Source organism: Eurosta solidaginis, chromosome 5, assembly GCF_040869045.1.
Source record: "Eurosta solidaginis isolate ZX-2024a chromosome 5, ASM4086904v1, whole genome shotgun sequence".
NCBI lineage: Eukaryota > Metazoa > Arthropoda > Insecta > Diptera > Tephritidae > Eurosta > Eurosta solidaginis.
Window position 1 is genome coordinate 168,224,626 of NC_090323.1, and position 12,127 is coordinate 168,236,752.

Below are 12,127 nucleotides of genomic sequence, written 5' to 3' on the forward strand. Positions count from 1 at the left end.
ATAACCTCGGAAGGCATTTTTCGCTGAGCTTCTCTTCCAACTTGAGTCGTGCTCCCTTGAGTTGTCAGATCTCATCTCGAGAGAACAATTAAACTAGGTCCTAGAAAACGTCTATTATTTGCCAAGAGTATTTGCGTCAAACAAATTCCAGTAACACTATGGCCGCATCCAGTATATGTGACCCGGTTTATGAAAAGGTGGCTTATGACTCAAAAAAAATTACTACCACTAAGAAACTGAAGAAATGCATTTTTTATCTTTAACAGCTGTTTCTCGCAATTTCTTTTTTGAGTCATAAGCCACCTTTTCATAGACCGGGTCACATATGATGAATTTCATATCAAAACCGATATGCATTTAACCCGACCCCCTCAAATTTTGATGAAAATTTGCATACAGGTACACTTTACCTATACAAACACAACCTCATTTTTATAAATTGCATTTGTGAAAAATTGTGGGCGTGGCAAGGTGTCAAAGTTGTGAAAAATGCGTGAAAAGTGATGGTAATAGGTACTTTTGAGCTGTGATAACTTCGGAATGGCTCAACCGATTTCAAAGATATTGATACCATTGGAAAGGTATTCGAATCGGCTTTCGAAAATGTACACTGTAAACAAATTTTATTACACTGAAAAATTTTTTGTTTCAAAAATAAAATTTTAAACTTAAAAAAATTCTAAGGCCAAGTGGTTTAAAATAAAATATATTTTTATTAGAAAGGTCTATTTAATATACATATATAACATATCCAAAATCTAAAATGACGCTTTATTCTTTTTTTATAAAATTTTTTCAAGGTACGAATCGAGCTCAAGGCCAGAACAATAATTTTTTTCTAATGATAATTATTGTTATTTTTTAATTTTTCTAAATTTGAAAAATTGTATTTGGTTTTTGGAATAGTAAGTAGAAAACAATTGTTAATAAACCATGAGCACTTGGGAATGTCAAACAAAGTAATTGACAATAAACAAAAATCCAGCATTATCAGCGATTTGCACCAGATGGCGCAAGACTGAATAAATATAGTTGGTAAAAAGGAATAGAAGTAGCAAATTTGCCAGTCAAACAAACCACCGCTGTATAGCTAAATGGTTAGCGCAGCATGCCTAAAGCGTACTGATGATGAAGGCTTAACACCTTTCGAAATGGATCTATCTGCGCAGCTATGGCAGGTTGTCTGAAAAATTTTCTATTTACTATTCCAAAAACAAAATACAATTTTTCAAATTTAGAAAAATTAAAAAATAACAATAATTATCATTAGAAAAAAATTATTGTTCTGGCCTTGAGCTCGATTCGAACCTTGAATGATTTATCAATAGGCCGGTAAAAACAAAAACAATTGATAAAATTTTTAAAATAAATTTATCTCTCTATATTTTGATGTCATAGTACTTTGAGCAGTGATAACTACGGAACGGCTCAACCGATTTCAAAGGCCTTGATATCATTGGAAAAGTATTCGAATCGGCTTTCGAAAATATACACTATTACACTGAACAATTTTTTGTTTCAAAAATAAAATTTTAAACTTGGAAAAAATTCAAAGGCCAAGTGTTTTAAAATAAAATATATTTTTATTAGAAAGGTCTATTTAATATACATATATAACATATCCAAAAACTAAAATTACGCTTTTTTCTTTTTTATAAATTTTTTTAAATAAATTCGTCTCTATATTTTGATGTCATAGTACATTTGAGCTGTGATAACTTCGGAATGGCTCAACCGATTTCGGAGATATTGATACCATTGGAAAGGTATTCTTATCGGCTATCGAAATCGTACACTGAGTAAATTTTAAATGAAAATGTTACGGCCTTCTCAAATTGTAGCTTAAAGACCTGGAAAGGAACAGAACCGTCAAAGGATGGTGTTTTTACCTTTGGATTACTCGCTGAAACAGGTGTGTGATTTAAGTGCAACTCCTGTATACGACCTTTCAAAGCATCCATCTCGGTCTCCATTTTATCTTGTCGTTCACTAAAAACCTCCAGCTGCGATAAGACATTTGCTTCCTGTGCCTCCAACTTCGTTGAGATACGCTCTTCCTGTGCTTCGAGTTGTAATGTTATGCGTGCCTCTTGCTCTTTTAATTTGTGGCGCCATGTGTGTTTTCTGTTCATCCAATTGTGCTTCAAACTTCGATGTGATGCGTGTCTCCTGCGATTCCAGTTGGGATGCTATACATGTCTTCTGTTCTGCCAGTTGAGATGACATTTGTGACGACATTTCTGAAATGCGTGCCTCCTGTATTTCCAATTGTGATGCCATATATGTCTTCTGCGATTCCAGTTGAGATGACATTTCGGTTGCTATTTGTGACGACATTTGCTTCAACACTGCTAGTATCGCGTTAGTGTCAACACTTACCAATGGATTCGGAGTCTCTTTATTCTCCTCCATTTTAGTCCCTGGCTCTTCCACATCAGGATAAAAGACATACTCGTCCACATCAATTCCTTACGACTCCATTACCTCTCGTAGCCGTGCTTGAAGTTCGATCTTATTGCCGGTTGTATTAAATCCACAGTTCTCTAACTCCTTTTTCATTTACTGGATCTTTAATTCACTCAACTTTGCCATGTCCAAGTTGTATTCAAAATCTTCGGAATTTATTCAACAATTCCTCTTCTGACACCAATTGTAACGCATTTACTGGAATTCCTCTTATTTGCAACCTTCTACTAACGTTCGAATCACTAAACTGCTGAATAAATAACTCCACTATTCAATAATGCAAAATGGCCTTTATTAAAGTACTTCACAAAAACATTTATACTTCGCAACTGCTAGCTCGCTTAAATCAAACTGATTGTCGTGCCTCAACTGTTGCCGCCTTTTATACTGTCCGGTTTCCTCGTTGACATATTTCTAGGCGCTTCTATTTCTAGAATTTACTAGTTAGCCATCAGCTATAAATTTCTCAGCTATAACTACAGATGCACGATTTTATAGCTTCTCTCATAGCCCATACTCGTGTATATGTGAGTGATACTTGCACAATTGATTGCATACTTTTGGGAGTATCTCAGATATATGCATGTGTTTGTGCGTCACTCTCCGCTGCTCGTATGGACATATGGGTAGACATAATGATTGATTTGTTGATGTGCATACGAGTCACTAATTAGTATCGGCTTAGAGATGATAGTATCCCGTAGTTTGCTAATATTCGTCACACTAAGTATATAAAATTTTGGAAAAGAGGAGGGAGTGATTGGTAGTATAATTTGGCGTGCAGGTGCAAAGAAAAGTGGAAGGGGCATTTCTTTTCCAGTATGAGTGCCTGATTCAGTAGAAGAAATGGAAAAGTTTTGCAGGGCGAAATCAAAATCCTTTGCAATCTTGGCAGCGATACTGTTCGTGGTATTACATATATAAATAAATTAGCGGTACCCCACAGATGATGTTCTGGGTCACCCGAGACAACATTTTGGTCGATGTCTCGAGAACGCCTTCACATACACAACTACCACCACTCCCTTTTAAAACCCTCAATAATACCTCTATTTGATACCCATATCGTACAAACACATTATAGAGTCTCCCCTGGTCCACCTTTATGGCGATATCCCTAAATGGCGTCCACCTATAAAATTATGGCCCACTCCCTCTTAAAATACTATTTAATACCTTCTATTTGATATGCATGTCATACAAACACTTTCCAGGGTTACCCTAGGTTTATTTTCCTACATGGTGGTTTTTCTTTATTTTGTCTCCATAGCTCTCAGCTGAGTATGTAATGTTCGGTTACTCCCGAACTTAGCCTTCTTTACTTTTTTTATTTATATTTTTCTATTTTCCAATTTTTTTTAATTAAATTCATTATCCTTTTTTTGGATTTTCCCATTTTATTTTCATTTTTTCTTAATTCTACGGACTTATTCATTCTATGTGAGGTCCTTATTCAATCTCGTTCAACTTTCAACTTCACATTTCTTCTTCTCTCTTCTTTTTCCTTGATTTTTACTTTTCCTTTCCCTTTTTCCTTTCCTTTTCTTTTTTCTTTTCCTTTTAATTTGTGTTGTTCTTTTTATTTATTTTTTTTTGTTTTGCTTTCTTTTCTTTTCTTTTCTTTTCTTTTCTTTTCTTTTCTTTTCTTTTCTTTTCTTTTGTTACTGTTTTTCTTTCTTTTTCAAGTTCTGTTCCTTTTTTCCTTTTCTCTATTTCATTTTTTTCTGCCTCTTTTTTTTCTTTTCGTTGCTTTATTTATCCCGCTTTTTAATTTAAAAATTATTTTCGTTTTTGAATCTTATCTCCCTCTTTATTCCAATTCTGTTTTTGCCTTTTTTTTGTCTTTTTTAAATTGTTTGTCTTGTCATTTTTCGTTTTCTTCCGTTATATGTTTTCTTTTTATTTATATTTAATTCATCCCTTTATTTTACTTCCCGTTTTTCTGTCTTAACCTTTTTATACTCAGCTGAGCAGAGCTTACAGAGTTATTAAATTTTTTTTAAGTCAAATTTTAACAAAAAATTGAATATCTTTACAGTATGTAAGTCAATTATGTCATCATTCAACTACAGTAATCATATGGTGCAACAAACTATAAAAATAAAAGAAAATTTCAAAATGGGCGTGGCTCCGCTCTTTTTCATTTAATTTGTCTAGAATACTATTAATGCCACATGTCGAACAAAAATTTACCAATACTTGTGAAATTTGGTAGGGGCATAGATTCTACGACGGTAACTGTTTTCTGTGAAAATGGACGAATCGGTTGAAGCCACGCCCAGTTTTTATACACAGTCGACCGTCTATCCTTCCGCTCGGCCCTTAACATGATAACTTGAGCAAAAATTGATATATCCTTACTAAGCTTAGTTCATGTACTTATCTGAACTCACTTTGTATTGGTATAAAAAATGGCCGAAATCCGACTATGACCACGCCCACTTTTTCGATATCGAAAATTACGAAAAATGAAAAAAATGGGTGTGACACCTACCATATTAAGTAGAAGAAATTGAAAAAGTTCTGCAGGGCGAAATCCAAAGCCCTTGAAATCTTGGCAGGAATACTGTTCGTGGTATTACATATTGTGACGAATATTAGCAACACAAAGGTATACTATCATCTCTAAGCCGATACTACAGTCACTGGTATGTACATAAAGAAATCAATCATTATGTCTACAACATTATGTACATACACCAGCGGAGAGTTACTCACAAAGTATGCAATCTTCAGCGAACTAGTAAGTGATAGAAAAAGAAACGCCTAGAAATATGCCAACGAGGAAACCGAGGAGTATAAAAGCAGCACCAGCTAAGGCACGACGAATCAGTTTTCTTTAAGCACGCTATTGGTTGCTAAGTATAAGTGTTATTGTGAAGTAGTGTAATAAAGACCTTTTTGCATTATTGAATATTGGAGTTATTTATTCAACAGTTTAGCGATACAAACGTTAGCAGAAGATTTGAAATAAGAGGACTACCACTAAAATTCATTATAATTGGTGTCAGAAAAGGAATTGTTGAATAAATTCCAAAGATTTTGAACACAATAAGGACATGGAAAAGTGGAGTGAATTTAAGATCCAGCAACTGAAGAAGGAGTTGGAGAGCCGTGGATTGAACACAATCGGCAATAAACTCGAACTTCAGGCACGACTACGAGAGGCAATGGAATTAGAAGGAATTAAGGTGGAAGAGTATGTCTTTCATCCAACATCCAAGATGGAAGAACAAGAGGAGCGCTTATTATTGCAGGTGGCATATATGTCTTCGAAGTTAGAAGCAAGGGTAACATCTAAGCTGGCAGCACAAGATACCAAAATTGTACAGCTCGAGGACAAAATCGATGCCGAGACTGAAACATTGAGAGGTCGTATACAGGAGTTGCAACTAAATCGCCCAGCAGTTTCAGCGAGTAATCCAAAGGTAAATACACCATCCTTTGACGGCTCTGTTCCTTTTCAGGTCTTTAAGCTACAGTTTGAGAAGACCGCATCAGTGAATCACTGGAATGCTGGAGATAAAGGTGCAGCTCTGTTCGTGGCATTGAAGGGGCCTGCAGCGGAAATCTTACAGACAATTCCGTTATGAAGCATTGATGGCCGCTGTCGAGAGACGTTATGGAAACGAGCATAGAAAACAGATATACCAAATTGTGTTGCAAACCCGTTACCAAAAAGCGAATGAGACTTTGCAGGAGTTTGCGTCGGGTTTTGAAAGATTGGCTCATCTCACAAATGCAGACGCACCCTTGGAATACACCGAGAGGGTTAAAATTCAGAGCTTTATAAATTCGCGTACTTATCTGAACTCACTTTATGCTGGTGTAAAAAATGGCCGAAATCCGACTATGACCACGCCCACTTTTTCGATATCGAAAATTACGAAAAATGAAAAAAAATTCAATAATTCTACACCAAGTACGAAAAAAGGGATGAAACATGGTAATTGGATTGGTTCATTGACGCAAAATATAACTTTAGAAAAAACTTTGTAAAATGGGTGTGACAGCTACCATATTAAGTAGAAGAAAATGAAAAAGTTCTGCAGGGCGAAATCAAAAGCCCTTGGAATATTGGGAGGAATATTGTTCGTGGTATTACATATATAAATAAATTAGCGGTATCTAACAGATGATGTTCTGGGTCATCCTGGTCCACATTTTGATCGATATCACGAAAACGCCTTCACATATACAACTAAGGGCCACTCTCTTTTAAAACTCTCATTAATACCTTTAATTTGATACCCATATCATACAAACGCATTCTAGAGCCAGCCCTGGTCCAACTTTATGGGAATATCACGAAATGCGACCACCTATAGAACTTAGGCCCACTCCCTTTTAAAATACGCATTAGCATCTTTCATTTGGTACCCATATCATACAAACACATTCCAGAGTCACCCCTGGTCCAACTTTATGGCGATATCTCGAAAAGGCGTCTACCTATAAAACTAAGGCGCACTCCCCTTTAAAATACTCATTAACACCTTTCATTTGGTACCCGTATCGTACAAACACATTCTACAGTCACCCCTGGTCCACTTTTATGGCGATATCCCGAAATGACGTCCACCTATAGAACTATGGCCACTCCCTTTTAAAATACTCTTTAATATCTTCCATTTGATACCCATGTCATACAAATACATTCCAGGGTTACCCTAGGTTCGTTTTCATACATGGTGATTTTCCCTTATTTTGTCTCCAAAGCTCACAGCTGATTATGTAATGTTCGGTTACACCCTAACTTGGCCTTCCCTACTTATTTTTATTTTTTTTATCACTTTCTCCATCTTTTTACTTTTACATGTGTTTTCGTTTTCTTATTCTTTTCCTCCGTTTTGTCTGTTTTTTTTTTCTTAAGTGGTCCAATTTCCTATTTAATATTTTTCACATTATTTTATTTTTCTTCTCCTCCTTTTTGAGTTTGCATTATTATTCTATCTCATATTTTTCGTTGTTCTCCCTGTAACCATTTTGTCATTCCTGTTTGTTCTTGGTCATCCTTTTTTATTCATATTTTCTTGAACTTCAATCTTGCTCATAGTTTTATCATATAGAAAAATCAAGTCCGGTAGCCAAAATACCCATTGTCTACGTGTAAGCACAGGCTTAGGGTGAACCTAAACGAACACAATTAGTTTCTCCTCTATCTGCAAGGATGACTATGAGATAGACAGTATCATGTATCTCCTTTGCCATTTCCATACTTGGTCTCAACATGATTTCGGTTACGGTTCGGGCTACGCTCTTCTGGGTGTGTGAAATTATGAAAGCAAACACGGTGCTTAGTTTCACATACATGGAAAGGTAGAAGATCATTCTTCTGATCTACTATCATGTATAATTACATACCATTGTTCTTTGGTTTTCAAATTAGCTATTTACCATGGGTAAATTCATATAGTATAGGTAACTGTCTTAACTTTCTTCATCAAATTCAATATTATTAAATGCTGTCTCCTTATTGTCTTCATCGCTTCCAATAAAACTTCCGGCAAAGTACAATGTGGCACACAAATTAAACTTGCCGCGTGTTGGTAATCATGAGCAGACTAGTCCTTATAATCACAAACAAGAAAACAACTAACCCATCAACTATCAACGCCTGCACTATTTCACTTTGTTCTTCGTTGTGTATTTCTTATGTGAATTTTCCGTTATTCATTCGCAGGAAAAAAACATCATATCGTATCTGCGCATGCGCGAAACTTATGATGCAATTTTGCCATCACTGACTAAGGAGTTCCTTTTGTTTAATTTTTATGTTTATTTTTATTTTTTGTTGCTGCTGACTTACTTACTTGAAAGCACGATTGTCAAATTAAACCAAGTGGCCACCGAACCGAACACTTTTTTTGACCAACTCACTAGCCAATAAAATGAAATAAATCTACGAATGACTCTGTGCGCGTTACTCATCTCCAACGATGCAACGGTTCTACACCACCACAATGGCTAATTTAGCCGACAGCTACTGATGACGGTCACAGCTGCTGCAATGGACTGAGTATGCCTGTGGTTCGAAGCAAGTGTACGCGCGCATGCGCACAAAATCGCAACTCACAATTTTTAAACCACAAACGGCAACACCATTTTCAAGCGCAACACATAAAACCCAGAATTGAAATTGAAAATGAATTGAATTGTATGAACTCGTACTGACTTAGTTGCTGTTGGCAGCTGGGCAAGTTTACAAGAGATCGCCGCAAATGATGGTTAACGAACGTGAGCAACAACAACAAAGTAAAACAACTTTAGCTTTTAACTTCACCTAGAGGAACGCTGAATGGCGAAGATGATGATGATGATGATGGAAGTAATCATATGAGCCCATCCCGCTATGTGTTCTCGTATAACTTTTGTATGTACTTTCGTATATATTCGTGTGGTCAAGTTTGCTTGTAGTTTGTGTTTTTATTCAGTTACTAATGTTATTTATTTTCTGTTGGGTCTTCGTTAATTCACCGAGGTGCGATTTTAAGTGTGCGGATTATTGATGATGCTCTCTTTTATGGGTCAGTGTGTTAAATGTAAACTTTGTTGTTGCGCACGCGCTGAAGTGACTTTTTAACGCTGTGCTTAAAAATTGAGCTAAGTGGCGAGTGAGCGCAGCGCAAGATAGGGGACATTGTCACATTTGCAGTATCGGCGTTTTTAGTATAAGGCAGCGTAAGAATATTAAATAACAAGTAAGGAGGGTTAAGTTCGGGTGTAACCGAGCATTACATACTCAGTTGAGAGCTATGGAGACAAAATAAGGGAAAATAACCATATAGGAAAATTAATCGGGGGTAACCCTGGAATGTGTTTGTATGACATGTGTATCAAGTGAAAGGTATTAAAGAGTATTTTAAGAGGGAGTGGGCGGTAGTTCTATAGGTGGACGCCATTTAGGGATATCGCCATAAAAGTGGACCAGGGCTGACTCTAGAATTTGTTTGTACGATATGGGTATCAAATGAAAGGTGTTAATGGGTATTTTTAAAGGGAGTGATCCTTAGTTCCATAGTTCCATAGGTGGACGCCGTTTCGAGATATCGCCATAAAGGTGGACCAGGGGTGACCCTAGAATTTGTTTGTACGATATGGGTATCAAATGAAAGGGGTTAATGAACATTTTAAAAGGGAGTGGGGTTTAGTTCTATAGGTGACCGCCTTTTCGAGATATCGCCATAAAGGTAGACCAGGGGTGACCCTAGAATTTATTTGTACAATATGGGTATCAAACGAAAGGTGTTGGTGAGTATTTTAAAAGGGAGTGGGCCTTAGTTCTACAGGTGCACGTCTTTTCGAGATATCGCCATAAATGTGGACATGGGGTGAATCTAGAATATGTTTGTACTATATGAGTATCAAATGAAAGGTGTTAATGAGTATTTTAAAAGGGCGTGGGGCTTAGTTCTATAGGTGGACGCCTTTTCGAGATACCGCTTAAAGGTAGACCAGGGGTGCCTCTAGAATATGTTTGTATGATATGGGAATCGAATGAAAGGTTTTAATGAGTATTTTAAAAGGGTGTGGGCCTTAGTTCTATAGGTGGACGCCTAAAGGTGGACCAGGGGTGGCTCTAGAATTTGTTTGTACGATATGGGTATCAAATGAAAGGTGTTAATGAGTATTTTAAAAGGGCGTGGGGCTTAGTTCTATAGGTGGACGCCTTTTTGAGATATCGCCATAAAGGTGGACCAGGGGTGACTCTATAATGTGTTTGTACGATATGGGTATCAAATTAAAGATACTAATGAGGGTTCTAAAAGGGAGTGGCCCTTAGTTGTAAATATGAAGGCGTTTTCGAGATATCGACCAAAATGTGGACCAGGACACCATCTGTCGAGTACCGCTTATTTATTTATACATTTAATACCACGAACAGTATTCCTGCCAATATTCCAAGGGCTTTTGATTTCGCCCTGCAGAACTTTTTCATTTCATTCTACTTAATATGGAAGGTTTACAAAGATTTTTCTAAAGTTATATTTTGCGTCAATAAACCAATCCAATTACAATGTTTCATCCCCTTTTTCATATTTGGTATAGAATTATGGCATTTTTTTTCATTTTTCGTAATTTTCGATACCGAAAAAGTGGGCGTGGTCATAATCGGATTTCGGCCATTTTTTATACCAAGATAATGTGAGTTCAGATAAGTACGTGAACTAAGTTTAGTAAAGCTATATCGATTTTTGCTCAAGTTATCGACTGTGTATTAAAACTGGGCGTGGCTTCAACCGATTTCCCCATTTTCACAAAAATCAGTTATCGTCGTAGAATCTACGCCCCTACCAAATTTCACAAGGATTGGTAAATTTTTGTTCGTCTTATGGCATTAAAAGTATTCTAGACAAAATAAATGGGAGCCACGCCCATTTTGAAATTTTCTTTTATTTTTGTATTTTGTTCCACCATATCATTATTGGAGTTGAATGTTGACATAATTTACTTATATAATGTAAAGATATGCAATTTTTTGTTAAAATTTGACTTTTAAAATTTTTTCTTTTTAAAAGAGGGCGTGCTCTTCATCCGATTTCGCTAATTTTGATTTATCATACATGGAGTAATAGGAGTAACGTTCCTGCCAAATTTCATCATTATATTTTCAACGACTGCCAAATTACAGCTTGCAAAACTTTTAAATTAGTTTCTTTTAAAAGTGGGCGATGCCACGCCCTTTGTTCAAAATTTTACAAATTTTCTATTCTGCGTCATAAGGGCAACCCACCTACCAAGTTTAATCGCTTCATCCACCTTTGGTAATGAATTATCGCACTTTTCGGTTTTTTGAAATTTTCGATATCGAAAAAGTGGGCTTGGTTATAGTCCGATATTGTTCATTTTAAATAGCGATCTGAGATTAGATAGCGATGTTTTTCGTTTGTGTTACCCTATCTGTTAATACCAGACTTTTACTTTTCCTATTGAAAAATAAAATTATTTCTTAAATTTTTTTGAAATCGCATAAATCGAAATGGATATGTGTGTTCTATATGAAATATTTCAGATCTATGTAATTTCGGATTATTCAAGCAGGTACTCAATTGTTGTTATAGACATTCCATATATCAAAAAAATAAGGTGGTAGAGGGTTAGTATGTGAAAGTGGAAGTGGGAGTTAGAGTGGAAATGGTTATATCTAAGTAATTATCCAAGGAGATATAGAATATTTGCAATATAAATTCAAGATTTGAGCCTACTTAGGTGGGAGAGGTAAAATGCGTGGAGGTGGCAGTGAGAGTGGAAATGGGATTGAGTGGATGTGGGAGTAAAACTGTGCGCGAGTGTGATGATTTAGAGAGTGACAATGGGAAGGAAGGTTCACTTTTCAAATACAGGGCAGGACAACGTCTGCCGGGTAGGTTAATACTTAATAAAAAAAATATAAAAAACGAAGCATTTAATTCTATTAAAGAAGATGAGTTTAAGTGTCAACTTTTATTTATTTTGTTAGTATTTTTTTATACTTCTTTACAAATACTAAACAAAGTAAAATGATTTTAGTAATATGTTACAGCTTATGAGCAACAATGGTTCATTGTGAATTTCATGCAATTTTTGTATTAACTTTTTGATTATTAATATATAAACTATACTGGAAAAACCCAACAAACTAAGATAAGTTTAGCAATTTGTAAGAGTTAATCGTGGGATT

General features: G+C 35.9%; 2 protein-coding genes across 3 annotated transcripts in view; one reads left to right on the plus strand and one right to left on the minus strand.

The window, feature by feature from the left end:
- LOC137233677 (uncharacterized) overlaps positions 1-8,456 on the minus strand; it is a 304,557-nt gene extending 296,101 nt beyond the window's left edge. The window contains exon 1 of the mRNA XM_067756919.1: positions 8,280-8,456. The gene's annotated coding sequence lies outside the window, so the exon portion shown is untranslated. The remainder of the gene's footprint in view (positions 1-8,279) is intronic.
- The window catches only part of dar1 (dendritic arbor reduction 1), a 506,171-nt gene that overhangs the window by 393,657 nt on the left and 100,387 nt on the right, over positions 1-12,127 (plus strand). The window lies entirely within an intron of this gene.